The sequence below is a fragment of the Elephas maximus genome, chromosome 23, assembly GCF_024166365.1.
Source record: "Elephas maximus indicus isolate mEleMax1 chromosome 23, mEleMax1 primary haplotype, whole genome shotgun sequence".
NCBI classification, from domain to species: Eukaryota; Metazoa; Chordata; class Mammalia; order Proboscidea; family Elephantidae; genus Elephas; species Elephas maximus.
This window is the reverse complement of record NC_064841.1, coordinates 45,609,444-45,635,756: the sequence shown is the minus strand read 5'-3', so window position 1 is coordinate 45,635,756 and position 26,313 is coordinate 45,609,444. Positions and strand designations below refer to the sequence as shown.

Genomic DNA, 26,313 nt, shown 5'->3' with positions numbered 1-26,313 from the left:
TTAAAGACCCACAACCCCTTGAATGAAGGGGAGGCCAGGTCTCCTTGAGGAAAGACTCTGATACACTTCCAAAAACTTATACTGGCTGGCTCCACTTGAGGAAGGACTCTCATACACTGCCCAAAACTTATACTGTTAATCTTTCTCTCAGCCTTCCCCAAAGGGATCTGTGGCCTTTTATGAGAGTGACTGTTCATTTGGGAAAAGGAAATATTCAGACTTTTTGGGGATTACTGAATACTGGCTCTGAACTGACACTAATTCCAGGGACTCAAAATGTCACTGTGGCCCACCAGTCAGAGTGAGGCCAAATGGAGGTCAGGTTATTAATGGAGTCTTAACTCATGTTCATCTCACAGAAGGTCCCATGAGTGCCTGAACCCACATGTAGTGATTTCCCCAGTTTGGGAATACATCACTGGACCAGATACTCAGCAACTGGCAGAACCCTCACATTGGATTTCTGCCAATGCAGTAAGGGCTATTACGGTAGGAAGAGCCAAGTGGAAGCCCTTAGAACTGCCCCTACCTAGGAAAATAGTAAACCAAAAGCAATAATGCATTCCTGGAGGGATTATGGAGATTGCCGCCACCATCAAGGACTTGAAGGATGCAGGGCTGGTGATTCCTACCGCATCTCCATTCAACTCACCTATTTGGCCTGTGCAAAAAACAGATGGATCTTGGAGAATGACAGTGGATTATAGAAAACTTAAGCAGGTGGCAACTCCAGTTGCAGCCTTTGTTCTGGATGTAGTTTTATTTCTTGAGTAAATTAATACATTTACTGGTGCCTGGTATACAGCTATTGATTTAGCTATTGGGTTTTTCTCCATACCTGTTTTGAAGGACCATCAGAAGCAGTTTGCCTTCAGCTGGCAAGGCCAGCAATACCTTCACTTGCCTATCTCAGGGCTTTATCAACTCTCCAGCCCTATATCATATTTTAGTCCAAAGGGACCTTGCCTGCCCTTCCACAAGACATCACACACTGGTCTATTACATTGATGACACTATGCTAATTGGACCTAGTAAGGAGGACATGTCAATGACTCTGGACTTATTGGTAAAACATTTCATGCTGGAGGGTGGGAAGTTAATCCCACAAAAACAGGAGCCTTCCACCTTAGTAAAATTTCTAGGGGACCAGTGGTACAGGGCATGTCGAAATAATCCTTGTTAAGTGAAGGGTAAGTTATTTCATCTGGCTCCTCCCACAACTAAAAAGGAGGCACAATGTCTAGTGGGCCTCTTAGGATTTTGGAAATATCATATTCCTCATTTGGGTGTGCTAAACCAAAATACCAACCGGCTGCCATCGAGTCGACTCCGACTCATAGTGAACCTATAGGGCAAAGTAGAACTGCCCCATAGAGTTTCCAAGGAGGGCCTGGTAGATTTGAACTGCCGGCCTTTTGATTAGCAGCTGTACCGCTTAACCACACGCCACCAGGGGTGTGCTACTTAGGCTTATTTATCAAGTGACTTGAAAGCCGCTAGTTTTGAGTGGCACTCAGAAGAAGAGAAGGCTCTGCAACAGGTTCAGGCTGCCATGTAAGCCACTCTGCCCCATGGGCCATATTGTCCAGCTGATCCAATGGTATTTGAAGTGTCAGTGGCAAATAGAGTTGCTGTTTGATGTCTTTGGCAGGCCTCTATTTGTGAATCACAGCATAGGTCCTTAGGATTTTGGAGCAAAGACCTGCTGTCCTCTGCAGAGAACTACTCACCTTTTGAGCAGGAGCTTTTGGCTTGTTGCTGGGACTTAGTGGAGAAACTAAATACTTAACCATGGGCCACCAAGTCACCATGCAGCCTGAGCTGCCAATCATGAACTGGGTGTTGTCTGACCCACAGAGTCATAAAGTTAGACATGCGCAACAGCAGTCCATCATTAAATGGAAGTGGTATATATGAGATCGTGCCTGAGCAGGACTTGAAGGCTCAAGTAAGTTGCATGAAGTTGCCCAAATGCCCGTGGTCTCCACTTCTGTCACATTGCCTTCCATCTCCCATTTAGCAGCTATGGCCTCATGAGGAGTGTCTTAGTTATCTAGTGCTGCTTTAACAGAAATACCACAAGTGGATGGCTTTAATAAAGAGAAGTTTATTCTTTCACAGTCTAGTAGCCTGTAAGTCCAAATTCAGGGTGCCAGCTCCAAGGGGAGACTTTCTCAGCTCTGGAAGAAGGTCCTTGTCATCAATCTTCCCCTAGTATAGGAGCTTCTCTGCACAGGAACCCTGGGTCCAGAGGATGCGCTCTGATCCTGGCACTGTTTTTTTTGTGATATGAGGTCCCCACTCTCTGCTTGCTTCCTCTTCCTTTTATCTCTTGTACAATTGGATCAGGGATGTGACTTGAACCATAGTCAGAGATTATGATTTGTAACACATAGGAAAACCACAAAATGGAGGGCAACCACAAAATACTGGGGATCATGGCCTAACCATGTTGGCAAATATTTTTGGGACACAATTCAATCCATGACAAGGAGTTCCTTATGAACAGTGGACTGAGGAAGAGAAAACTCGTGTCTGGTTTACAGATGGTTCTGCTCGATATGCAGGCACCACTCAAAAGCAGACAGCAACAGCATTATAACCCCTTTCTGGGGCCTCCCTGAAGGACAGTGGTGAAAGGAAATCCTCCTAATGGGCAGAACTTAGAGCAGTGCATTTGGTTGTTCACTTTGTTGGAAGGTAAAATGGCCAGATGTGCAATTGTATACTGATTCATGGCTGAATGGTCAGGGGCTTGGAAAAAAACATGATTGGAAAATTGCAGATAAGGAGGTATGGGGAAGAGGTTTGTGGATGGACCTCTCAGAATCAGCTAAAGAAATGAAGATATTTGTGTCTCGTGTGAATGCTCACCAAAGGTGACCTCGGCAGAGGTGGATTTTAACAATCAATAAAGTGGATAGGATGAAATGTTCTGTGGAAACCAGTTATCTTCTTTCCCAGCTACTCCCGTCATTGCTCAATGGGCTCATGAACAAAATGGCCATGGTGGCAAGGAGAGAGGTTATGCATGGGCTCAGTAACATGGACTTCCGTTCACTAAGGCCTACTTGGTTACAGCCACTGCTGAGTGCCCAGTCTGCCAGCAGCAGAGACGAGCACTGAGTACCCGATTTGGCACCATCCCTCATGGTGACCAGCCAGTAGCAACCTGGTGGCAAGCTGATTACATTGGACAACTTCCATCATGGAAATGGCAGTGTTTTGTTCTTACTGGAGTAGACACTTACTCTGGATGTCGATTTGCCTTCCCAGAATGCAATGCTTCTACCAAAACTACCATCTGTGAACTTACAGAATGCCTTATCCACCATCATAGCATCCCACACAGCATTGCCTCAGATCAAGGGACTCAATTCACAGTAAACAAAATGGGGCAATGGGCCCATGCTCATGGAATTTTTGGTCTTACCATGTTCCTCATCATCTTGAAGCAACTGGCTTGGTCGATGGAATGGCCTTCTGAAGGCACAATTATGGTGCGAGCTAGGGGGCAATACCTTGCAGAGTTATGGCTGTGTATGCTCTAAACCAGCATCCAGTATATGGTACTGTTCTCCCATAGCCAAGATTCATGGGTCCAGGAATCAAGGGATGGAAATGGGAGTGACATCACTCGCCATTACCCCTAGTGACCCACTTGCAAGATTTTTGCTCCCTTTCCCAGAGACCTTATGCTCTGCAGTTCTGGAGGTCTTAGTTCCAAAGGGAGGAGTGCAACCACCTGGAGACACATCACTCATTCCATTGAACTGGAAGCTAAGAATGCCACCTGGCCACTTTGGGCTCCTTGTGCCTCTGGATCCACATGCAAAAAAGGGAGTTACCATAATGGCTGGTGTGATTGATCCTGATTACCAAGAAGAAATTGGATTGATACTACATAATGGAGGTAAAGAAGAGTATGTCTGGAATGCAGGAGATCCTTTACGGTGTCTCTTAGTACTACATGCCCTCTGGTTAAAGTCAATAAAAAACTATAGCAGCTTAATTATGACATGACTACTACTGGCCCAGATCCTTAAGAAATGAAGGTTTGGGTCACCCCACCAGGCAAAGTGCGATAACCAGCAGAGGTGTTTGCTGAGGGCAAAGGGTGGAATGGTTCGTGGGAGAAGGTAGTTCTAAATACCAGTTACGACAATGTTGCCAGTTGCAGAAACAGGACTGTAATTCTTATGAGTATTTCTGCTTTGTATGTGTGCATCAAATATTTTTGTTTTCTTCACTTATAAAATATAAGATGTAAACAGGGCTAGTACATTTTTCTTTATTAACTTTTATTAAGCTTCAAGTGAATGTTTACAAATCCAATCAGTCTGTCACATATAAGTTTACATACATCTTACTCCCTACTCCCACTTGCTCTCCCCCTATTGAGTCAGCCCTTCCAGTCTCTCCTTTCGTGACAATTTTGCCAGCTTCCCTCTCTCTCTATCCTCTCATCCCCCCTCCAGACAAGAGTTGCCAACACTCTCAAGTGTCCACCTGATATAATTAGCTCACTCTTCATCAGCATCTCTCTCCCCCCCGCTGACCAGTCCCTTTCATGTCTGATGAGTTGTCTTCGGGGATGGTTCCTGTCCTGTGCCATCAGAAGGTCTGGGGAGCATGGCCGAAGGGATTCCTCTAGTCTCAGTCAGACCATTAAGTATGGTCTTTTGATGAGAATTTGGGGTCTGCATCCCACTGATCTCCTGTTCCTTCAGGAGTTCTATGTTGTGCTCCCTGTCAGGGCAGTCATCCATTGTGGCCGGGCACCAACTAGTTCTTCTGGTCTCAGGATGATGTAGGTCTCTAGTTCCTGTGGCCTTTTCTGTCTCTTGGGCTCTTAGTTGTCGTGTGACCTTGGTGTTCTTCATTTTCCTTTGACCCAGGTGGGTTGAGACCAATTGATGCATCTTAGATGGCCGCTTGTTAGCGTTTAAGACCCCAGACGCCACATTTCAAAGTGGGATGCAGAATGTTTTCATAATAGAATTATTTTGCCAATTGACTTAGAAGTCCCCTCAAACCATGTTCCCCAGACCCCCGCCCCTGCTCCGCTGACCTTTGAAGCATTCATTTTATCCCGGAAACTTCTTTGCTTTTGGTCCAGTCCAATTGAGCTGACCTTCCATGTATTGAGTGTTGTCTTTCCCTTCACCCAAAGCAGTTCTTATCTACTGATTAATCAATAAAAAACCCTCTCCCTCCCTCCCTCCCCCCTTCGTAACCACAAAAGTATGTGTTCTTCTCAGTTTTTACTATTTCTCAAGATCTTATAATAGTGGTCTTATACAATATTTGTCCTTTTGCCTCTGACTAATTTCGCTCAGCATAATGCCTTCCAGGTTCCTCCATGTTATGAAATGTTTCACAGATTCGTCACTGTTCTTTATCAATGCGTAGTATTCCATTGTGTGAATATACCACAATTTATTTACCCATTCATCCGTTGACGGACACCTTGGTTGCTTCCAGCTTTTTGCTATTGTAAACACAGCTGCAATAAACATGGGTGTGCATATATCTGTTTGTGTGAAGGCTCTTGTTTCTCTAGGGTATATTCCGAGGAGTGGGATTTCTGGGTTGTATGGTAGTTCTATTTCTAACTGTTTAAGATATCGCCAGATAGATTTCCAAAGTGGTTGCACCATTTTACATTCCCACCAGCAGTGTATAAGAGTTCCAATCTCTCCACAGCCTCTCCAACATTTATTATTTTGTGTTTTTTGGATTAATGCCAGCCTTGTTGGTGTGGGATGGAATCTCATCATAGTTTTAATTTGCATTTCTCTAATGGGTAATGATCGAGAGCATTTTCTCATGTATCTGTTGGCTGCCTGAATATCTTCTTTAGTGAAATGTGTGTTCATATCCTTTGCCCACTTCTTGATTGGGTTGTTTGTCTTTTTGTGGTTGAGTTTTGACAGAATCACGTAGATTTTAGAGATCAGGCGCTGGTCTGAGATGTCATAGCTGAAAATTCTTTCCCAGTCTGTAGGTGGTCTTTTTACTCTTTTGGTGAAGTCTTCAGATGAGCATAGGTGTTTGATTTTTAGGAGCTCCCAGTTATCTGGTTTCTCTTCACCATTTTTGGTAATGTTTTGTATTCTGTTTATGCCCTGGATTAGGGCTCCTAGGGTTGTCCCTATTTTTTCTTCCATGATCTTTATCATTTTAGTCTTTATGTTTAGGTCTTTGATCCACTTGGAGTTAGTTTTTGTGCATGGTGTGAGGTATGGGTCCTGTTTCATTCTTTTCCAAATGGATATCCAGTTATGCCAGCACCATTTGTTAAAAAGACTATCTTTTCCCCAATTAACTGACACTGGTCCTTTGTCAAATATCAGCTGCTCATACGTGGATGAATTTATATATGGGTTCTCAATTCTGTTCCATTGGTCTATGTGCCTGTTGTTGTACCAGTAGCAGGCTGTTTTGACTACTGTGGCTGTATGTATAATAGGTTCTGAAATCAGGTAGAGTGAGGGCTCCCACTTTCTTCTTCTTTTTCAGTAATGCTTTGCTTATCCGGGGCTTCTTTCCCTTCCATATGAAATTGGTGATTTGTTTCTCTATCCCCTTAAAATATGACATTGGAATTTGGATCGGAAGTGCGTTATATGTATAGATGGCTTTTGGTAGAATAGACATTTTTACTATGTTAAGTCTTCCTATCCATGAGCAAGGTATGTTTTTCCACTTAAGTATGTCCTTTTGAATTTCTTGTAGTAGAGCTTTGTAGTTTTCTTTGTATAGGTCTTTTACATCCTTGGTAAGATTTATTCCTAAGTATTTTATCTTCTTGGGGGCTACTGTGAATGGTATTGATTTGGTTATTTCCTCTTCGGTGTTCTTTTTGTTGATGTAGAGGAATCCAAGTGATTTTTGTATGTTTATTTTATAACCTGAGACTCTGCCAAACTCTTCTATTAGTTTCAGTAGTTTTCTGGAGGATTCTTTAGGGTTTTCTATGTATAGGATCATGTCATCTGCAAATAGTGATAACTTTACTTCCTCCTTGCCAATCCAGATACCCTTTATTTCTTGGTCTAGCCTAATTGCCCTGGCTAGGACTTCAAGTACGATGTTGAATAAGAGCGGTGATAAAGGGCATCCCTGTCTGGTTCCCGTTCTCAAGGAAAATGCTTTCAGGTTCTCTCCATTTAGAGTGATATTGGCTGTTGGCTTTGCATAGATGCCCTTTATTATGTTGAGGAATTTTCCTTCAATTCCTGTTTTGGTAAGAGTTTTTATCATAAATGGGTGTTGGACTTTGTGAAATGCCTTTTCTGCATCAATTGATAAGATCATGTGGTTTTTGTCTTTTGTTTTATTTATGTGATGGATTACATTAATGGTTTTTCTGATATTAAACCAGCCTTGCATACCTGGTATAAATCCCACTTGATCATGGTGAATTGTTTTTTTGAAGTGTTGTTGGATTCTATTTGCTAGAATTTTGTTGAGGATTTTTGCATCTATGTTCATGAGGGATATAGGTGTATAATTTTCTTTTTTTGTAATGTCTTTACCTGGTTTTGGTATCAGGGATATGGTGGCTTCATAGAATGAGTTGGGTAGTATTCCGTCATTTTCTATGCTTTGAAATACCTTCAGTAGTAGTGGTGTTAACTCTTCTCTGAAAGTTTGGTAGAACTCCGCAGTGAAGCCGTCCGGGCCAGGGCTTTTTTTTGTTGGAAGTTTTTTGATTACCGTTTCAATCTCTTTTTTTGTTATGGGTCTATTTAGTTTTCTACTTCTTTATGTGTTAGTTTAGGTAGGTAGTATTTTTCCAAGAATTCATCCACTTCTTCTAGGTATTCAAATATGTTAGAGTACAATTTTTTGTAGTAATCTGAAATGATTCTTTTAATTTCATTTGGTTCTGTTGTGATGTGGTCCTTCTCGTTTCTTATTCGGGTTATTTGTTTCCTTTCCTGTATTTCTTTAGTGAGTCTGGCCAATGGTTTGTCAATTTTGTTAATTTTTTCAAAGAACCAGCTTTTGGCTTTGTTAATTCTTTCAATTGTTTTTCTGTTCTCTAATTCATTTAGTTCAGGTCTAATTTTTATTATTTGTTTTCTTCTGGTACCTGATGGGTTCGTTTGTTGCTCAGTTTCTATTTGTTCAAGTTGTAGGGACAGTTCTCTGATTTTGGCTTTCTTCTTTTTGTTTGTGTGCATTTATCGATATAAATTGACCTCTGAGCACTGCTTTTGCTGTGTCCCAGAGGTTTTGATACGAAGTATTTTCATTCTCGTTGCCATCTATGAATTTCCTTATTCCCTCCTTGATGTCTTCTATAACCCAGTCATTTTTCAGGAGGGTATTGTTCATTTTCCAAGTATTTGATTTCTTTTCCCTAGTTTTTCTGTTATTGATTTCTAGTTTTATTGCCTTGTGGTCTGAGAAGATGCTTTGTAATATTTCGATGTTTTGGACCCTGCAAAGATTTGTTTTATGACCTAATATGTGGTCTATTCTAGAGAATGTTCCATGTGCCCTAGAAAAATAAAGTATACTTTGCAGCAGTTGGGTGGAGAGTTCTGTATAAGTCAATGAGGTCAAGTTGGTTGATTGTTGTATGTGGTCTTCCGTGTCTCTACTGAGCTTCTTACTGGATGTCCTGTCCTTCTCCGAAAGTGGTGTGTTGAAGTCTCCTACTATAATTGTGGAGGTGTCTATCTCACTTTTCAGTTCTGTTAAAATTTGATTTATGTATCTTGCAGCCCTGTCATTGGATGCATAAATATTTAATATGATTATGTCTTCCTTATCAATTGTCCCTTTTATCATTATATAGTGTCCTTCTTTATCCTTTGTGGTGGATTTAAGTCTAAAGTCTATTTTGTCAGAAATTACTATTGCTTCTCCTCTTCTTTTTTGCTTATTGTTTCCTTGATATATTTTTTTCCATCCTTTGAGTTTTAGTTTGTTTGTGTCTCTAAGTCTAAGGTGTGTCTCTTGTAGGCAGCATATAGATGGATCGTGTTTTTTATCCAGTCCGTGACTCTCTGTCTCTTTATTGGTGCATTTAGTCCATTTACATTCAGCGTAATTATAGATAAATAAGTTTTTAGTGCTGTCATTTTGATGCCTTCTCATGTGTGTTGTTGGCAATTTCATTTTTCCACATACTTTTTTGTGCTGAGACGTTTTTCTTAGTAAATTGTGAGATCCTCATTTTCATAGTGTTTGACTTTATGTTAGTTCAGTCGTTATGTTTTTCTTGGCTTTTATCTTGAGTTATGGAGTTGTTATACCTTTTGTGGTTACCTTATTATTTACCCCTATTTTTCTAAGTAAAAACCTAACTTGTATCGTTCTATATCGCCTTGTATCACTCTCCATCTGGCAGTTCTATGCCTCCTGTATTTGGTCCCTCTTTTTGATTATTGCGATCTTTTACCTACTGACTTCCATGATTCCCTGTTATGTGTATTATTTTTTTTTAATTAATCTTAATTTGTTTGTTTTTGTGATTTCCCTGTTTGAGTTGATATCAGGACGTTCTGTTTTGTGACCTTGTATGGTGCTGGTATCTGATATTATTGATTTTCTGACCAAACAATATCCTTTAGTTTTTCTTGTAGCTTTCGTTTGGTTTTTGCAAATTCTCTAAACTTGTGTTTATCTGTAAATATCTTAATTTCGCCTTCATATTTCAGAGAGAGTTTTGCTGGATATATGATCCTTGGCTGGCAATTTTTCTCCTTCAGTGCTCTGTGTATGTCGTCCCATTCCCTTCTTGCCTGCATGGTTTCTGCTGAGTAGTCTGAACTTATTCTTATTGATTCTCCCTTGAAGGAAACCTTTCTTTTCTCCCTGGCTGCTTTTAAAATTTTCTGTTTGTCTTTGGTTTTGGCGAGTTTGATGAGAATATGTCTTGGTGTTTTTCTTTTTGGATCAATCTTAAATGGGGTTCGATGAGCATCTTGGATAGATATGCTTTCATCTTTCATGATGTCAGGGAAGTTTTGTGTCAGGAGTTCTTCAACTATTTTCTGTGTGTTTTCTCTCCCCCCTCCCTGTTCTGGGACTCCAATCACCCGCAAGTTATCCTTCTTGATAGAGTCCCACATGATTCTCAGGGTTTCTTCATTTTTTTTTAATTCTTTTATCTGATTTTTTTTCAGCTATGTTGGTGTTGATTCCCTGGTCCTCCAGATGTCCCAGTCTGCATTCTAATTGCTCGAGTCTGCTCCTCTCACTTCCTATTGCGTTGTCTAATTCTGTTATTTTATTGTTAATCTTTTGGATTTCTACATGTTGTCTCTCTATGGATTCTTGCAACTTATTAATTTTTCCACTATGTTCTTGAATAATCTTTTTGAGTTCTTCAACATTTTTATCGGTGTGTTCCTTGGCTTTTTCTACAGTTTGCCTTATTTCACTTGTGATGTCTTGAAGCATTCTGTAAATTAGTTTTTTATATTCTGTATCTGATAATTCCAGGATTGTATCTTCATTTGGGAAAGATTTTGATTCTTTTGTTTGGGGGGTTGTAGAAGCTGTCATGGTCTGCTTGTTTATGTGGTTTGATATGGACTGCTGTCTCCGAGCCATCACTGGGAAACTAGTTTTTCCAGAAAATCTGCTAAAGAAAAATGCAGTCAGATCCCTATCAGAGTTCTCCCTCTGGCTCAGGCTATTCGGATGTTAATGAAGCCGCCTGGGGAGGGTGGGGGAGGGATCAGAGAGATAGGAGAGTAGCACCTCAGAATATAGCCAGAGTTGCTTGTCTTGCTTGGAATGACTGTTATATCTGAGATTTCCGCGGGGCGCGTCGCCTATGTGTGCTGGCTGTGTGGAGATTGCCCCCGGGGGGCTGGCCCGCTGGAGGCACGGTCAGATCCTCCGCTGCCAGCCCCACGTCCAGCGTCAAGGTTCCCCTACTGGGACGGTGCACTCCCGACTCCAAAATCAATCGCTGCCTCCCGGGGACTCCCCGTCCCACCAGCCGCGTAGCCGCGCCACCCCGCGAACCGGCTGGGCTCCCCCCCGGGTTCAGCTGAGGCGAGCGGAGCAGCTCCCTGCGCCTGCGCCGCGACCGCGCATCCCGGCTGGGACGCCGGTCTCCCCGCTCCAAGACCAATAGCTGCCCCCGGGGACCTCCCCCACCGGCCGCGTTGCCACGCCGTCCTCGCGAACCGGCTGGGCCCCCCCCGGGGCTAGTTCAGGGGGTTGAGCTGCTCCCCGCGCTTATGCTGTGCCCGCGCCCCGCCAAAATCCCGGTGGGACAGTTCCCCGGCTGGGACGCTGCTCTCCCCGCTCCAAGACCTGTCACTGCCTCCCGGGGACTTCTCCCACCGGCTGCGTGGCCATACCGTGTGCGCGATCCGGCTGGGCCCCCTCCCGGGGTTAGTTCCGGGGGGTGGAGCAGTTCCCGCTCCAAGACCAGTCACTGCCTCCCGGGGACTTCTCCCACCGGCTGGGCCGCCACGCCGCCTGCGCGAACTGGCTGGGCCCCCTCCCGGAATGAGTTCGGGGGCCAGGGCTGGGCCCCTTGTTTGTGCCGTCTGCCCCGCTGGGCTCTGCCCCAAATCGGGCGCCGAAGGTCACCTGACTGGTACGCTGGCTCCAGGCTCTGAAAACAATCGCTGCCTCCCCGTATTTGTTCGTTCTCCGTCTCTAAATCTGTGTTTGTTGTTCAGGGTTTGTAGATTGCTATGTATGTGATCGATTCACTTGTTTTTCTGAGTCTTTGTTGCAAGAGGGATCCGTGGTAGCGTCCACCTAGTCCGCCATCTTGGCCCCGCCTCCCAGCTAGTACATTTTTGATTGTGTGTTCCTTGTATCATGTTAGGCACAAGTATGACTTTATAATTGTCTTTATTCAGAAATTATGCCAGATTGACAAGGGGTGGACTGTGATGATTGAGATTGTGTGTCAACTTGGCTTGACCCTGATTATCAGTGGTTTGTCAGTCATGTGATGTTGTGATCACCCCCATTATGGGATGTGCTGTGAGTAGCCAGTCAGTTCAAAGGGAGTTTCCTTGATCATGCAGACCGCATCAAATATAATTGGACATTCTGGCATGGCTCGTGGCTTTTTGCTCACTCTGGATCCTGCATCTGGCTGCTGTTCATCTGACCTCCGGTCCTTGAGACTTGAGTCAGCAGCTTACCTGTGGTCTTACCTCCCAATCTTGGGATTCATTGATTTTCGCAGCCTGTGAGCAACAGCCCTGCTGTCTGACCTGCCGATCTTGGGTTCACCAGCCCTTGCAGCTACGTGAATCAGAAGAAGCCTCCAGCTTGACCCATGTGTGAGCCATTTCCTTGATTTTAATCTCTCTACATTTATATTTGTACACTTTACTGGTTTTGGTTCTCTGGAGAACTCAGCCTAAGACTGTCCAGATGTGAGGATTTTTGTCTTTTTTATGTTGAGATGTAATCCATACTGAAGGCTGTAGTCTTTGATGTTCATCAGCAAGTGCTTCAAGTCCTCTTCATTTTCAGGAAACAAGGTTGTGTCATCTGCATATCACAGGTTGTTGATGAGTCTTCCTCCAGTCTTGATGCCCTGTTCTCCTTCATTTAGTCCAGCTTCTTGGTTTATTTGCTCAGCATACAGATTGAATAAGTATAGTGAAAGGATACAACCCTGACACACACCTTTGCTGCCTTTAAAGCACACCCTTGTTCTGTTTGAATTACTTGCCTCTTGGTCTGTGTACAGACTCCACATGAGCGCAATTAAGTGTTCTGGAAATCCCATTATTCACAGTGCTATCCATAATTTGTTATGATCCACACAGTTGAATGCCTTTGCATAGTCAAAATACAGGTAAACATCTTTCTGGTATTGTACGGTTTCAGCCAAGATCTATCTGACATCTGATATCCTTCATTCAACCATCTTTGGCAACTCTTTTCTTGGAGTCTCCTAGGATCTTCTTTTAGACTGTGAATATCCATGCAAGAGGGCTCTTTGCTCAAAGTAACGTGTGCCATATAGTAACTGGAAACCCTGGTGGCGTAGTAAAGTGCTACGGCTGCTAACCAAAAGATCTGCAGTTCGAATTTGCCAGGCGCTCTTTGGAAACTCTACAGGGCAGTTCTACTCTGTCCTTTAGGGTCGCTATGAGTTGGAATCAACTCGACGGCAGTGGGTTTGGTTTTTGGTTATATAGAAATTAATGAAGAAGTGGTTGATAGTTTCATTTTCTGATTCATTTGACAAATATAAAAACTTGTGAAGTTCAGGGCATTGCTCTAGGGACTATGAGGAATAGAATGCTGAATAATAAATGATCCTTTTCCCTAAAATTTTAAAATATAGTAGGAGATCATCCAGTGAAGAGAGAGGGAAGATTTGGGAAACAGATTGGCCCTGGGAAGTGAATGATTGTGACATAAATAGCCTTAAGGTTTTTTTCATGAAAGTTGAATTTCATAACCACTTTGAGATATTTATTTGGTGGCTTTGCATGCTATAATGGGACAGTCGAATGTGAATCAGCTTCTTAAAGGATAGATGATATGTTTAATGGAATGTCCTGTAGCTAGGGTAGTCTGTGGATAAAATCCACACAGATGCCATTTGAATTTCTGGAAATAGATGCACTGTCCCTGGGACCATATTTAAGAAGAAGAAAAACATAGGTTCAAATTAAGGCACATAGAATCCTAGGCCCTATGTAGTAGCTAGTAGAGTTGCATTAATGATATTTGAAGGAGACAGTGTATGCATGTTAAATTATGAGGTTGTGAAATAGGTAAATTCTATGTTTTGGACAACAAGGGTCAGTAACCAAGGCCACCTAGGAGTAGACAATGACCCATGATGTCAGAGGTCAAAGAAAAGCTGGTTTCAGTAATTTTTTACATTTTGTTAGCATGAAACTAATTTTTTTTGTAATTTTATTATGCTTTAAGTGAAAGTTTACAGCTCCAGTTAATTTATCACTCAAAAATTTATACACATATTATTTTGTGACATTGGTTGCAATCCCCACAATGTGACAGCACACTCTCCCTTTCCACCCCAGGTTCTCTGTGCCCATTCATCTAGCTCCTGTCCCTTCCTGCCTTCTTGTCTTGCTTTTGTACAGAAGTTGCCCATTTTGTCTTGTATATTTGATTGAACTAAGAAGCAACTTCCTCACATGTGTTATTTTTTTGTTTTGTAGGCCTGTCTAATCTTTGTTTGAAAAGCAGTCTTCGGGAATGCTTTCATTTCTGCATTAGTTTCATTTCTGTGTTAACAGAGTATCTGAGGGCCATCGTCTCAGGGGTTCCTCTAGTCTGTCAGACCAGTAAGTCTGGTATATTTTATGAATGTGAATTCTGTGCTACATTTTTCTCCCATCCTGTCCAGGACTGTCTGTTATAATCCCTGTCAGAGCAGTCGGTGGTGGTAGCCTGGCGCCGGTGTCATCTGGTTATTCTGGTCTCAGGCTGGTGGAGACTCTGGTTCATGGGTCCTTTAATCCTTTGGGCTAGTATTTTCCTTGTGTCTTTGGTTTTCTTCATTCTCCTTTGCTCCAGATGGGATGGGTCAGATAGATATATCTTAGATGGCCGCTCGCAAGCTTTTAAGACCCCAGATGCTACTCACCAAAGTAGGATGTAGAACATTCTCTTGATGAACTATGTTATGCCTTTTGACCTAGATACCCCCGAAACTATGGTCTCCAGCCTGCAGCCCCAGCTTCTTGGTCCCTCAAAGTGTTTGGATGTGTCTAGGAAAATTCTATGTATTTTCTTTGGTCCATTTTGAAACTAATTTTTTAAATAAACATTATTAAAGTATAATTTACCTACAGTAAAATGAACCCACTTTAAGTACATCTCAGAAGGTTTTGATAAATTTATATAGCTGTGGAACTACTACCACAGCCAAGATACACATTTTCGTTACTTCAAAAATCCTGTTGTCCTTCCCAGTCATTCCCCACCCTAATCCTTGGCCCCAGCCAACCTCTGATCTACTTTCTGTTACCCTAGATTAGATTTGTCTTCTTTAGAGTTTCATATGCCTGGAATCTTACAGTATTTCTGTGTCTGGCTCTCTCTCTCTCTCTCTCTCTCTTTTTTTTTTTTTTTTTTTTTGGCTCAGCATGATGTTTTTGAGATTCCTGCATGTTGTTGTGTGTCTTAGTTACCCAGTACTGCCATAACAAAAAATAACACAAGTGAGTGGCGTTAAAGAACAGGAATTTATTATCTCACAGTTTTAGAGGTTAGAAGTCCAAATCAGGGCATTGGCTCTAGGGGAAGGGTCCTTCTTTGTTGGGAGCCTCAGGCATTTCTTGGAGTTCCTTGTAGTTTGTTTATCCCCTGTGGCTGTCTCTGTGTCTATTCTGTTCTTTTTATAACTCTGCAGTGATTAGGTTTAGGACCCACTCTGCTCTAGTATGACCTTATTAACAAAAAAAAAAAACCTATTTCCAAACAGAATTACATCCACAAATTCAGGGTCCAGGACTTCAGTATTTTGGGGAGACACAGTTCAATCCACCCAAACCAAACCCATTACTGTCAAGTCAGTTTTGACTCATAGGACATCCCTATAGGACAGAGTAGAACTGCCCCATAAGATTTCCAAGGCTGTTAATCTTTACAGGAGCAAACCACCACATCTTTCTCCCATGGAGCAGCTGGTGGGTTTGAACCCCTGACCGTTCAGTTAGCAGCCTAGCCACTGTGACACCAGGGCTCTTTTTTGTTCAACCTGCAACATTATATATATCAGGAATTCATTCTTTTTCATCACTGTGTAGGATTCTATTGTATGAATATATCACAACTCATGTATTAATAGGTGTTTGGGTTGTTTCCAGTTTTTCACTACCATGAATAAAGCTGCTATGAACATTTACGTACAAGTCTTTATGTGAAGATATATATATATATATATATATATATATATATATATATATATATATATGTTGTTAGGTGCTGTCGAGTCATAGCAACCCTACTTACAAGAGAACGAAACACTGCCTGGTCCTGCGCCATCCTCATGATCATTGCTGTGCTTGAGCTCATTGTTGCAGCCACTGTGTCAGTCCATCTTTTTTTTTTTCACTGACTCTCCACTTTACTAAGCATGATGTCCTTCCCCAGGGATGGTCCCTTCTGATAACATACCCAAAGTATGTAAGACAAAGTCTCGTCATCCTTTCTTCTAAGGAACATTCTGGCTGTACTTCTTCCAGGACAAATTTATCTGTGTATATTCAGTATTCTTCACTAACGCCACAACTCAAAGGCATTGATTCTTCTTCTTCGGTCTTCCTTATTCATTGTCCAGCTTTTGCGTGCATATGAGGCAATTGAAAACACCATGGCTTGGGTCAGGCACACCTTAGTCCTCAAAGTGACATCTTTGCTTTTTAACGCTTTAAAGAGGTCTTTTGCAGCAGATTTGCCCAATAATGTGTGTGTGTGTATATATATATATATATTTTTCCGCCTTGAGTGAATACTAGGCGTGGAACTGCTGGGTCATATGTTAAGGGTATGTTTACCTTTATAATAAACTGGCAAACTGATTTCCAAAAAGCTGTATATTTTTTTATTCCACCAGCAGTCTATGAAAGTTCAAGTTTTTCCACATCTTTACTAACACTTGATGTGGTCAGTCTTTTTAATTTTAGCCATTTTAGTAGGTGTGTAATGGTGTATCATTGTGGCTTTAATCTTCATTTCCCTGATGACCAATATCGTGCTCATTGGCCATTCATGTATCCTCTTTTGTGAAGTATCTGCTCTAATCTTTGGCCTTTTTTAAAATTCTGTTCTTTATCTTTTTATTATCGAGTTGTAAGGGTTCTTTATGTATTTTGGATACAAATTCTTTATCAGATATATGCATCGTAAATACTAACACTAATTTTGACCACTAGGAATTACTGAAAGAAAATCTTGCCACAAATAGTGGTTTCAGTGCATAGTCTGAATAAAGATAATAATCTAGATGCTAAAATATAACAGATCTGTTGTGATATAGCTCATTTGAGTACAATAGGAAAATATAGATTAAAAATATTCTTTTTGTCATCTCCACCTTTCATGATCTCAGATTTCAGCTAAGATGCCTGCCTACATATCTCTCTTTTCAGTGAACTCTGTAATCTACTTTAAATACATATATATATATATACTTTTTTTTATTATTATATATAAAATATATACTATTTTAGAGAGCTGGCAGTTGATTGCCAATTTTATATTCCAGTTTTATCATGGCAACCCCTTTGAGGAAGATACACTTCCAAATTCAGTTACTACTTCTTGGTCCATATGTTTCTTGTTCCATTCCTAGGTATCAGAAAGGCATTTGGGCTGAACATGTGCTGATTAAGACTATGGAGCTTGGTGAAGCAGGCCTCCAAATACTGCCTCCATAGGAGGGAAAAGAGAGCCAGACCACCACCAATGCTGAGGGAAATAAGTCAAGCACAAAAGGACAAATTTTGTATGACCTCACTTATATAAAAAGACAGGAACAATTAAAGGTATAAAGACCAAAGTTTATTAGTGGTTACCAGAGGTGGAAGGCATGGGGGAATAGGGAATTTATTTCTGATGAAGTACTGAGTTTCATTTTACGATGATGGAAAAATTGCATTGATTAAGAGTCGAGTTGCACATTGCTGCCGATAAGTTGTACACCTGTTAAAAGGTGAATTGGCAAAAGTTTTGTGATAGATACATTTACAACAACAACAAAAATTAAAGAAGAGTAGCTGCTGAGGCTCCTTATATACAAGCAAACACCTTATGGGATTTCATTCCCTGGTTTGTAGGCTTAGGGTCATGGTTTCATGGAATATCCCAGTTAATTGACCTAATAACATGTTTGGTACTTCTGTTCTACCACCTAGTTCGTTGTGTAGTGCCAAACCAAAAAAACCAAACCTGTTACCATTGAGTTGCTTCTGACTATGCCTGGAGTCTTAAAAACTTGCAAGCAGCTATCCAAGGTACAACAATTTGTCTGGAAAAACAGAGGATAAGGGAGAGTCAGGAATAGGAGGAGGAAATGGAATATGTGGCTAATTGCCTCCATGAACAATGGCCTCTTTTGCTATGAGACCAGAACTGAGTGGTGTCCAGCTACCATTACTGAACGTTTTGATCAAAGATTCCATAGAAGAAGCCTAATCAAAAGAGGGAAAAATGCAGAACAGAATTTTAAATTTTCATAGAATCCAGAATTTCTGGAGCCATGGAGGCTGGATGAACACCTGAAACTGTTGCCCTGAGATGATCTTTAAACCTTAAACCAAAAATATCCCCTGAAGTCTTCTTAAAACCAAACAGTAGTTTAGTTTAACTAGTAAAGAATATGTGCCTTGAGCATTGTATTCTGTTAAGATCTATCTATATGGTATCAAATTGACAACAGCAACTTGAAAGACTAGATAGCAGACTTAGGGGATAGTGTGTTTCTGTTAATGGAAGATGAACAACTCAGAAAAGGAGCGTAAGAATGGTTGCACAGCTTAACGTAATCAATGTAACTGAATTATACATGTAGAAATTGTTGAATTGGTTTATGTTCTGCTGTGTATATTCTCAACAACAACAAAAACAAAATAAATTATTTTTTAAAAAGTAACTTAGGGACATATAGCACTAAATGCTTTTCTGCCAGTGACTTTAGTATTTAAACTATACAAATACTTGCTCAACAGATATATCTTTTGCCATCTCTGTGCCTTGTTCCCAGCTAAATTTCATGGGGAATAGTTTCTCAAGAGCTTACAGAACAGGTGCTGAGAAGAGAGGGAATTATGACTGAATGTTTCTAATACCATTCATTTCTGGTCTTCCACAGCTCTATATCATTCATCATCTACCATCATTGACTTAGAGGCTCATATAACAGTACTTGTTTTGGTGGCATTGAGTAGACATTCTGCAAATGAATTAGTGGGACAAATTTGGTTTCAAAATCCCACTTTTGCTTAAAGGTATTTAAAAAGTCTCCAAATCTGCTAGCATTATAAATAGCTTGTCCCAGCTAATTGTATAGCCTCATCTAAATTTACACTCTTAGGTAAAGTCTAGAGTGACAGGACAGTGTAAGTGTTTCTACTTAGAGAAATTGTTGACCCTTCTAGAACTTGCATTTCTGGTAGCCTTAATTACTTTGAACATAACTGATCAGTGGACAGTAAGCAAAGTGGATCCCTGGATGACTAAAATAGATATCATAAGGTCCATTCCTTGTATCTCATTTGCTTTACTTACAGCAGAATTCTTCCAGCCTCCCTCAGAGCTTGTGTACTTTTATATTAGACATATTTTTCATAAGTCTACCTATCTGGGTTCCATGTTCACAGCTTTTGAAAGCACAAAGGGAGGTGGAGTGGGGAGAGACTCCTATATGTGGACACACTGATAGCAGATCAAAGGAAGAGACCACCATCTAAAAAAAGGTATGTGATTTCAAAGCAAAGACCAATTTGGGAAGATTTAGTGTAGGTGTAGTAAATTTCAGTGGACCCTGAGGTTACAGGGCATACCAAAAATGTGATGGTCCTGAATTATAAAGAAAGTATTAAACTATCATTGGTGTTCTTTTGTTCTCTGTTTATAATAAAATTTTAGGTAGATTTCAAACCAAAGTAATTACAGTAAAATAAAAATTGTTATGCATCAAAATTTAAGGCTTTGACCATCTGGAAAACTATCTCCTCTTTCCCATTCTGGTACTTCTACATCACACTCTGGTCCCCAGCACACCCACACTTACATATACGCATAAGATTAACTCCTTCTTACCCTCAGAACTCAACTGCGGAGGGCATTTCCCCTGGGAAAATCTACTTTAGCTGCCCAGACTTTGATGCCCTTTGCTGTACTTTCATGACACTATAACCCCTTATGGTAATTGCTTGTTTACCTGATCATCTTCCCCACCAAAAGGAAGCTCTTTGAGGGCAAGGATATTCATCCTGGTATATCTCTAGCACTTAGCACAGTAGTACCTGGCACATGTTGTTATTGAATGTCATTGAGTGGATTCCAACTGGTAGAGATCTTATAGGGCAGTAGAACCACCCTTGGGGTTTCCTAGGCTGTAATGTTTAAAGGAACAGATTGCCATATCTTTTCTCCTTCAGAGCCAGGTGGTGGGTTAGAATCACTGAGTTGAGCACTTAACCATTGCACCACCTGGTCTCCTTACCTGGCACATAGTAGATGCTTAATAAATATTTCTTAAATAAATTCATGGCTGATTATATGTTGAATGAATTCAGAATAACTTCTGGGTAGCCAAGCTTTGTCTAAATGTACTCTGGAAAAGCAGAATGCCCAAGCCTTTTAAAAATTTGTGCTCTAGTCTGTTTGTAAACTTTTGTTACAAAGCATAACAGTAGATAAGAGTTCAGAATATGGTCAGGAATATCTTTAAGATGTAAAAAAAAAAAAAAAGTATCTAAAAAGGGGATGTTATCCATAATTATTCCAACATAATAGACAAGTTATGGGTTAAACTTATCTCTCCTTAAGAGAGGTTGATTGATATAAAAATATCCACAGCAAATTACAAAACCGAGCAGACTATATTGCTATAACTTTTGTAATTATAGTTAAACTATTATTTATAATTAAAGTTCAACATTGACTTAGCTGAAAGAGAACAATAAGAAAGGTGTTATTTTATGGATCAAGTAACTAATAAAATATTTTTCTCAAATAATTTAAATCCAGAAAAGAGAAAAAGCTCATTACTGACAGGTTTGCTAGTGATCAAAAATCGGAGAGGCGGAGCCAACATGGCGCTATAGACAGAAGCATCATGCCCTCCTTCCACAGCAAAGACCCGAGAAAGTAAAACAAAGACAAATGTCGGTCCTGGAACCATAAGCATCAAATGAAGAGATAAAGAACTCAACCAAGCACAAAATGGAATAAGAAACTGACAGAGGACAGAGAGCGAGGAGAGATACGACCAGAGGTCCCTCATCAGCTAATGCAGCACAGATTCACAGTCTGGGACTTCTGTCGGAGATCAACAGACAGGGAGTACAAGAAAACAGCTTCACGGAGCTCCCAGCAGGAGACAGAGCACCTCATAACCAGCGATACATACTTTCCTACCCTCCAACTTTCTTCCCCCTGCTTGGTGTCCACCACTTACCAGCCGGCCATGGTCACTCAACCCGGAGGTGCCAGGTCTCTGCCTCTTGAATTCATCCTGTCCACACCAGCTGGCTCCTTCAGTGCTATTTCTTTGTTGTTGGTGTTGCTTTTTTCAGCTTGTGGTTTCTTCCCTGGCTTTCACCTCACCCCCCTCCTTCCTCTTGAACACCTGGCACCGTGTGCCATCTTTGCTTCTTCTTGACAGACTGTGAAGAGCCACTCAGCTGCAGAACTGTTTCTCAGGTCTGCGCTGCCTTTGATTTGAGAACAAACAACATCAGACAACAGCCTGAATCTAGGATGCAAGATCACCCAGCCAGATAAGAACCTAGGAAATCACACTCAAGGACTATTCAAAACCAAAAGATTTACAACAAGGAACCAGAGAGGTTAATTTGTAAATGACAACAATGTCAAAAGGATAAAAGAGGGAATATGCAGTGTACATACAGAATTTTCTACTGGAAAGGAAGGCAAGGCGATACCAAATAATAATACAGTGGTTCAAACCTAGGAAGATAAAGGTGAATTTCAAAGTAACCACAAAGAAAGTTAACAAACCTACGCATCCAAATAAAGAAGAAAAACGTAAATTCGAAGGAAAAATCTATGAAAACAAAAGAAATGAAAAAAAAAATCCACAATCAAAAGGAATTCATCACAGAAGTGTAAGAAGTACAAAGAAAACGTCAGCACCACCAAAAAAAGCACTACAAAATGACAGCAAGAAACTCACACCCACTAGCAATTACACTGAACATAAATGACCTAAATGCACCCATAAAGAGACACGAGTGACAGAATGGATAAAAAACCACAACCCATCAATATGCTGCCTACAAGAGACACGCCTTAGAAACAAAGATGTAAATTTATAAAAAATCAAAGGATGGAAAAAAATATATCAAGCAAATAGCTACCAAAAAAGAGCAGGAGTGGCAATACTAATCTCAGGTAAAATAGACTTTAAAACAAAATCCACCATGAAAGACAAAGAAGAGCACTGTATAATGATTAAAGGGATGATCCACCATGATGACAAAACCATAACAAATATCTATGCACCCAATGACAGGGCTCCCAAATATATAAAACAGCACTGAAAAGAGAAATTGACGGTTCCACAGTAATAGTAGGAGACTTTAACACAGAACTCTCAGTAAAGGAGAGAACATCTAGACAGAAACAAAAAAGATACGGAAGAGCTAAAGGCCACAATCAGCCAACTTGACCTCGTAGACGCATATAGCAGACTCCACCCAGCAGCTACAAAGTACACATTCTTTTCCAAGGCACGTGGAATATTCTCCAGAATAGACCACATCTTAGGCCACAGAGCAGCCATCAACGAAATCCAAAACATTGAGATAATACAAAGTATCTTCTCTGACCACAACAATATTAAAGTAAAAATTAAAAATTGTAAGAGCAAGGAAAACAGCCAATTACATGGAAACTGAGTAACACTCTGGTTAGAAACCACTGGTTAATAGAAGATATCAAAGATGGAATCCAAAAATTCCTAGAATCAAATGAGAATGGAAATACATCATACCAAAACCTTTGGGACACAGCAAAGGCAGTGCTCAGAGGTCAGTTTATAGCAATAGATGCATACATCAGAAAGGAAGAAAGGGACAAAAATAAAAATATTAGCCACACAACTTGAACAAATAGAAAGAGAACAGCAAAAGAAGCCCACAGCTAACAAAAGAAAAGAAATAAAGATCAGAGCAGATATATAGGAAACAGAAAATAGAAAAACAATAGAAAGAATTAACAAAACCAAAAGTTGGTTCTTTGAAAGGATCAAAAAAATCGACAAACTACTGGCCAAACTGACAAAACAAAAACAGGAGAGGATGCAAATAACCCAAATAAGAAATGAAATGGGACATTACAACAGACCCAACTGAAATAAAAGGATCATAATAGAGTATTATGAAAAACTATACTCCAACAAATTTGAAAACCTAGAGGAAATGGACAGATTTCTAGAAACACTACATACCCAAACTAACACAAAATTATGTTGAAAATCTGAACAGACCCATAACAAGAGATTGAAAAGGTAATTAAAAAAAAAAAAAAATACTCCCAACAAAAAAAGCCCTGGCCCAGGTGGCTTCACTGGAGAATTCTACCAAACATTCAGAGAAGAGCTTACACCAGTACTACTCAAACTATTTCAGGATGTAGAAAAGGAAGCGATACTTCCGAATTTATTCTATGAAGCCAGCATAACCCTGATACTAAATCCAGGCGAAGACACCACAAAAAAATAAAATCACAGACCAATATCTCTCATGACTATAGATGCGAAAATTCTCAACAAAATTCTAGCTGATAAAATACAGCATCACACCAAAAAAAATAATACACCATGACCAAGTAGGATTCATATCAGGTATGCAAGGATGGTTCAACATTAGAAAATCAATCAATGTAATCTACCACATAAATAAAAGAATCACAGCACAATTCGTGTGTCTCAATTGATGCAGCAAAGGCATTCGACAAAGTCCAACACCCATTCCTGATAAAAACGCTCAATGAAATAGATACAGAAGGAAAATTCCCCAGCATAATAAAGGGCATCTATACAAAACCAAACCAACAGACAACATCGTTCTTAATGGAGAGAGTCTGAAAACATTCCACTTGAGAACAGGAACAAGACAAGTATGCCCTTATCACCACTCCATTTAACACTGTACTGGAAGCCCTAGCTAGAACAATAAGGCAAGAAAAAGAAATAAAGGGGATCCAAATTGGTAATGAAGAAGCAAAACTGTTCCTATTTGCAGATGATAATGATGCTATACATAAACCAAACCAAAACAAAACCCATTGCTGTCGAGTTGATTCTGACTCATAGCGACCTTATAGGACAGAATAGAACTGCCCCAAAGAGTTTCCAAGGAGTGCCTGGTGGATTTGAACTGCTGACCTTTTGGTCAGCAGCTGTAGCTCTTAACCACTATGCCATACTATACAAAAAAAAAAAAAAACCCAGTGCCATCGAGTCAATTCTAACTCATAGCAACTCTATAAGACAGAGTAGAACTGCCCCATAGAGTTTCCAAGGAGCGTCTGGTGGATTCGAACTGCTGACCCTTATGTTAGCAGCCATAGCACTTAACCACTACACCACCAGCGTTTCTGCATACGATACGTAGAAAACCCAAAAGACTCCACGAGAAAACTACTGGAACTAATGGAAAGATTCAGCAAAGTAGCAACATACAAGATAAACATACAAAAATGAGTTTGATTCCTATATACCAATAAAGAGAACAATGATAAGATAATTAGGAAAACAATACCATTTATAATACCTACTACCTACCCATTGCCATCGAGTCTATTCTGACTCATAGCGACCCTATAGGACAAAATAAAACTTCCCTATAAAGTTTCCAAGGAGCGCCTGGTGGATTCAAACTGCCTACCTTTTGGTCAGCACCCATAGCACTTAACACACCAAGTTTTCTCCATTTATAAAGCCCCTAAAAAAATAAAATACTTAGGAATAAATCTAACCAAGAATGTAAAAGACCTATACAAAGAAAACTACAAAACACTACTGAAAGAAACCAGAAGAGATCTACATAAATGGAAAAACATGCCATGCCCATGGATAAGTAGAGTCAACGTGAAAAATGGCAATTTACCCAAGGCAATTTACAAATACAATGCAATCCCAATCCAAATACCAACAACATTCTTTAAAGAGATGGAAAAACTAATCATTAACTTTATATGGAAAGGGAAGAGGCCCCAGGTAAATAAAGCACTATTGAAGAAAAAGAATAAAGTAGGAGGACTCGCGCTACCTGACCTGTATACAGCTGTGGTAATCAAAACAGCCTGGTACTGGACCAATGGAACAGAATTGAGAATCCAGATGTAAACCCATCCACCTATGGTCAACTGATCTTTGAGAGAAGAGCCCAAAATCCATCAAATGGGGAAAGACAGTCTTTTTAACAAATGGTGCTGGCAAACTGGATGTCCATCTGCAAAAAATGATACAGGACCCATACCTCACAACATGCACAAAAATGAATTCAAAATGGATCAAAGACCTAAATATAAAACCAAAAACTATAAAGATCATAGAAGGGAAAATAGAATCAACACTAGAGGCCCTAATACATGGCATTAACAGGATACAAACCATAACTAACAACACACAAACTCTAGGTAGCTGGGATCTTCTAAAAATTAAACACGTCTGCTTATCAAAAAGACTTCACCTAAAGAAAGAGTAAAAAGAACCTACAGACTGGGAAAAATTTTTTGGCTATTATAAATCCGACAGTGGTCTAATCTCTCAAACCTACAGGAAAATCTAACAAAAAGATATAACCCAACTAAAAAATGGGCAAATTAAATGAACAGATGCTTCACCAAAGAAGATATTCAGGCGGCTAACAGACACATGAGTAAATGCTTGCAGTCACTAGCAATTAGAGAAATGCAAATCAAAACCACAATGAAATACCATCTCACCTCAACATTACTGACATTAATCAAAAGAACATAAAATAACAAATGTTGGAGAGGGTGTGGGGAGATTGGCACTGTTATGCACTGCTGGTGGGAACGCAAAATGGTACAATCATTTTGGAAAACTATATGGTGCTTCCTTAGAAAGCTAGAAATAGAAATACCGTATGATCCAGCAATCCCACTCCTAGGAATATATCCTAGAGAAATAAGAGCTGTCACAAGAATAGACATCTGTGCACCCATGTTCATTGCAGCATTGTTCACAAAAGCAAAAAGATGGAAACAACCTAGATGCCCGTCAACAGATGAATGGATAAACAAACTATGGTACATACACACAGTGGAGTACCATACAGCAATAAAGAACAACGATGAATCTGTGAAGCGTCTCATAACATGGATGAATCTGTATGGCATCACAGTGAGTGAAATAAGTCAATCACAAAAGGACAAATATTGTATGAGACCACTGCTATAAAAATTCATGAAAAGGTTTATGCACAAAAGGAAACAATCTTTGATGGTTATGAGGGAAATGAGGAGTGGGCATGGGAAAACGCTAAAAAGACAATAGATAAGTGGTAGCTTTGGTGAAGGATAAGACAGTACACAATACTGGAAAAGCCAGCACAACTTGTACAAGGCAAGGTTGTGGAAGATCCATAGACACATCCA

At 40.4% G+C, this 26,313-nt stretch overlaps 1 protein-coding gene across 3 annotated transcripts in view; it reads left to right on the top strand.

The window, feature by feature from the left end:
• Nucleotides 1-26,313, top strand: part of PPM1L (protein phosphatase, Mg2+/Mn2+ dependent 1L) — a 576,223-nt gene that overhangs the window by 299,268 nt on the left and 250,642 nt on the right. Inside the window, exon 1 of one of the 3 annotated variants that reach the window (XM_049867574.1) lies at nucleotides 18,630-19,412. The exons of the other annotated variants lie outside the window; for them this stretch is intronic. The gene's annotated coding sequence lies outside the window, so the exon portion shown is untranslated. Of the gene's footprint in view, nucleotides 1-18,629; nucleotides 19,413-26,313 lie in introns of those variants that run through there. 3 annotated transcript variants of the gene reach the window in all.